General features: G+C 37.5%; 2 protein-coding genes across 2 annotated transcripts in view; one reads left to right on the top strand and one right to left on the bottom strand.

Moving 5' to 3' along the window:
* LOC103347431 (translation initiation factor IF-2) overlaps window positions 1-5,113 on the top strand; it is a 779,171-nt gene that overhangs the window by 435,256 nt on the left and 338,802 nt on the right. The gene's annotated exons all lie outside the window — the stretch shown is intronic.
* Window positions 1-5,113, bottom strand: part of LOC127489307 (golgin subfamily A member 2-like) — a 122,993-nt gene that overhangs the window by 46,972 nt on the left and 70,908 nt on the right.

Raw genomic sequence — 5,113 nt, 5'->3', positions numbered from 1 at the left:
TCCTCTGCCTGCGGTGCCGGCACTCTTGGTTCTAGTCTTGGTTGCTCCTCTTCCAGTCCAGCTCTCTGCTGTGGCCTGGGAAGGAAGTGGAGGATGGGCCAAGTGCTTGGTCACTGCACCTGCATGGGAGACCAGGAGGAAGCACCTGGCTCCTGGCTTTGGATCAGCACAGCGCATCAGCCGTAGTGGCCATTTAGGGGGTGAACCAACAGAAGGAAAACCTGTCTCTCTCTGTCTAGCTCTGCCTGTCAAAAAAAAGGAATTCAATAGAACAAATAAAAATGCAGTGGAGAGCTTTAACAGAATTGGAAAAGCAGAAGCAACAATAGCCAACTTAGAAGACAAATCACAAGAAATTATACAGTCAGGCAAAAAAAAAAAAACAAGAGAAAGTTAGAAAACTAAAAGACACTGTTGGAAATCTACAGGATGCTATCACATGACCCAAAATATGAGTTCTAGGAGTTCCTGAAGGCATAGAAAGAAAGGATTGGAAGACCTGTTTAGTGAAATAGTAACAGAAAACGTCCCTAATTAGGAGAAAGAAAGGGACTTCCAAGTACAGGAAGCACACAGAACTAATGTACATGACCAGAAAAGATCCTTACCATGGCATTGTAATCAAACTTTCCACAGTAAAATAAAGAAAATGTACTAAAATGTGCAAGAGAAATGCCAATATTACTTTCAGAGGATCTCTAGTTAGACTCACAGTGGACTTCTCATCAGAAACCCCAAAGGATAAGAGACAATGACAAGATATATTCCAAGTAATAAGAAAACTGTCAACCCAGAACACTATACTCAGCAAAACTCTCTCATTTATGAATGAAGGTGCAATAAAGACCTTCCATAACAAGCAGAAACTGAAAGAATTTGTCACCAACCATCCAGCCCTGCAAAAGATGCTTAACAATGCACTGCACACAGTAACACAGAAACACGGTCATCTCTACAAGAGAAAATGTCCCAGTAAATGTACAAAAAAATCCAAAGTAAAAAACAGGAATATTTTTGGAAAAATGGCAGGACAAAGTTGTTACCTATCCATAATCACCTTGAATGTAAATGGCCTCAACTCTCCAGTTAAAAGACACACACTGGCTGAATGGATTAAAAAACAAAACTCATCTATTTGCTGCCTACAAGAAATACATCTCACCAACAAAGAGGCATGCAGACTGAAAGTGAAAGGATAGAAAAAGATATTCCATGTTAACAGAAACCAAAAAAGAGCTTGTGTAGGCATCCTAATATTAGACAAAATAGACCTTAACAAAAAAACTTAAGAGACAAAGAAGGGCACTGTGTAATGATTAAGGGATCAATTCAATAGGAAGATGTGACTATTATAAACGTATATGCACCCAATTTCAGGGTAGCTGGCTATTTAAATAAATGTTAAGGAATCTAAATGGAGACATAGACTCAAATGCAATATTAATGGGGCACTTCACACCACACTTAAGCAATGGATAGATGAACCAGACAGAAAATCAGCAAGGAAACAGCAGAGGTTATTGATACTATAGACCAATGGACCTAACAGATCTCTCTCTCCAGTGTATGGAACTTTCTCTAGTATCAGCCACATGCTAGGCAATAAAGCAAGTCTCACCAGTTCCAAAGAGTCATCATCATACCATGCATCTTCTCGGACCATCATGGAATGAAACTGGAATTCAGCAACTCAGTAATCTCTAGAACATATGCAATCACATGGAGACTGAACACCATGCTCCTGAATGAACAGTGGATCACAGAAGAAATCAAGAGATTTTGACTGAGCACCAAAAAGGAAACCTGTTGAAGTGAAATGGACACTATGGGAAACAGTGACTTGATCAGCCCTTGTCCTGACTGTCGGGGAACAACTTAATACTTTATCCCTTTTAGTTTTTTTTTTTTGGTTCTACTTAATACTTAATACTATTGGTTGAACTCTTTAATTAACACACAATTCTTCTTAAGTGTTGAAACTTAACTGAAAAGTCATCCCTGTAAAATATAAGAGTGGGAACAAGAGAGGGAGAAGATGTACAATTTGGGACATGCACAAGCTGGCTTGCCCCAAATGGTGGAGTTAGAAACATGCCAAGGGATTTCAACTCAATCCCATCAAGGTGGCATGTACCAATGCCATCTCACTAGTCAAAGTGATCAGTTTCAATTCACAATCAATCATAATGATAGGATTAAGAGTCAAAATGATCACATAAACAAGCCTAGTGTCTGCTAATACTAACTGATAACATTAAAAAGGAGAGAACGATCCAACATGGGAAGCAGGATACACAGCAGACTCATAGAATGGCAGATGTCCTAAATAGCACTCTGGCCTCAGAATCAGCCGTTAAGGCATTCAGATCTGGCTGAAGAGCCCATGAGAGTATTTTAGGCATGGAAAGCCAAGACACTCTGGCAAAAAAAAAAACACCTAAATGAAAGATCTCTGCAAGTGAGATCCCAGCGGAAAGAACGGGCCATCAAAGAAGGAGGTACCTTTCTCTGAAGGGAGGCGAGAACTTCCACTTGGACTACGACCTTGTCTAAGTGAGATCGAAGTCGACGAACTCAAAAGGCTTCCATAGCCTTGGCAACTCATGACAAGAGCCTAGAGTGATTACTGACACTATAAACAAGAGTGTCAATTTGTTAAGTCAACAACAGGAGTCACTGTGTACTTACTCCTCATGTAGGATCTCTTTCCTTAATGTGTTGTACAATGTGAATTAATGCTATAACGAGTACTCAAACAGTACTTTACACTTTGTGTTTCTGTGTGGGTACAAACTGTTGAAATCTTTACTTAGTATATACTAAATTGATCTTCTGTATATAAAGAGAATTGAAAATGAATCTTGATGTGAATGGAATGGGAGAGGGAGCAGGAGATGGGAGGGTTGCAGGTGGGAGGGAAGTTATGGGGGGAAAAAGCCACTGTAATCCAAAAGCTGTACTTTGAAAATTTATATCTGTTAAATAAAAGTTTAAAAAATAAGAAGTAAAAAATTCTGAAAGCAAATGATGATGACAATACAACATACCAAAACTTATGGGATTTAGCAAAAGAAGTGTTATGAGGAAAGTTTATAGCAATTGGTGTATACACCAAGTAAATGAGCTGTCAATGCATCTCAAGTACCTAGAAAAACAGCAGGAAACCAAACTCAAAACTAATAGGAAAAAAAAATTAAAGTGAGAGGAAATCAATAAAATTCAACCGAAAAATATGAAAGATAAGCAAAACAAAGAGCTGTTTTTTCATGCAATAAACAAAATTGGCAAAACATTTTTCCCACTAGCCATCAAGAGAGAGAGAAGACCCAAATCAATAAAATTAGAAGTGAAGAAGGAAGTGCAACAACAGACACCACAGGAAAAAAAAATCAGAAATTACTCCAGAGAGCTCGATGCAAACAAACTGGGAAACCTACAAGAAATGGACAGATTCCAGGCCACATACAACCTTCCTGAGTTGAGCCATGAAGACATAGGAAACCTAAACAAACCAATTACCCAGTCATAAATTGAATCAATAATAAAGAGCCTCACAAAAAAGAACAGCCTGAGACCAGATGGCCTCACTGCTGAATTCTACCAGACATTTAAAGAACTAACTGCAATTCTTCTCATGTTATTCAAAACAATTGAAAGGGAGGGAATCCTCCCAAATTCTATGAAGCCAGCCATCACCTTAATCTCTAAACCTGAAAAAGATGCAACTGAAACAACGAATTACAGATCAATTCCCCTGATGAACATAGATGCAACAATACTGAACAAAATTCTAGCCAATCAAATTCAACAACATATTAGAAAGATCATCCACCCAGATGGACCAAGTGGAGTTTATCCTTGGTAAGCAGGGATAGTTCAGCATTTGCAAATCAATCAATATGATACACCACATTAACAAACTGCAGAACAAAAACCATGTGATTGTCTCAATAGATGCAGAGAAAAATTTGAAAAAATACAACACCCTTTCATGATGAAAACTCTAAGCAAACTGGGTATAGAAGGAACATTCCTCAACATAATCAAGGCAATTTATGACACAACCACGGCCAGCATCCTATTGAATGGGGAAGACTTTGAAGCATTCCCACTGAGATCCAGAACCAGACTAGGATGCCCACTTTCACCATTGATGTTTAATATATTCCTGGATGTTTTAGCCAGAGACATTAGGCAAGAAAAAGAAATCAAATGGATACAAACTGGGAAGAAGGAATTCAAACTATCCTTATTAGCAGAAAATATTTCTATATAGGGGATCCAAAAGTCTCTACCAAGAGACTATTAGAACTCATAGAAGAGTGTGGGAAAGTAGCAGGAAATAAAATTAATACAAAAAATAGCCTTTGTATACACAGAGAATGCCAATACTGAGAAACAACCTCAAAAATGAATCCCATTCACAATAACTACAAAAAATCAAATACCTTGGAATAAATGTAACCAAGGTAGTCAAAGATCTGCACAATGAAAATTAACAAATATTAAAGAAAGAAATAGAAGCAGATACCAAAAAAATTGGAAAAATCTTCCATGTTCATGGATTGGAATTATCAATATCATCAAATGTCCATTCTCCTGAAAGCAATTTTCAGATTCATTGTGATACCAATCAAAATACCAAGGACTTTTTTTCAGATATAGAAAATATGATGCTGAAATTCACATGGAATCACAGGGGACTTTGAATAGTTAAAGCAGTCTTTATAACACAAAGTCAGAGGCATCACAATAAAAGATTAAAAGACATACTACAAGGCAGTTATAATCAAAATAGCCTGGTACTGATACAAAAACAGATGGATAGACCAATACAACAGAATAAAAATCTAGAAATCAACCCAAGCATCTACATCCACCTTGTATTTGACAAAGGAGTTAAAACAAATCTTTGGAGCAAGGACAGTCTCTACAACAAATGGTGCTTGGAAAACTGGATTTCCACACGCAGAAGTATGAAGACCCATACGTTTCACATTACACAAAGATCTACTCAACATGAATTAAAAGATCTAAATCTATGACCCGGCACCAAATTATTAGAGAACATTTTGTAAAACACTGCAAGACATTGGCACAGGCAAAATGTTTT

The sequence above is a fragment of the Oryctolagus cuniculus genome, chromosome 19 (assembly GCF_964237555.1).
Source record: "Oryctolagus cuniculus chromosome 19, mOryCun1.1, whole genome shotgun sequence".
Classification (NCBI taxonomy): Eukaryota; Metazoa; Chordata; class Mammalia; order Lagomorpha; family Leporidae; genus Oryctolagus; species Oryctolagus cuniculus.
This window is presented reverse-complemented; position numbering and strand designations above follow the sequence as displayed.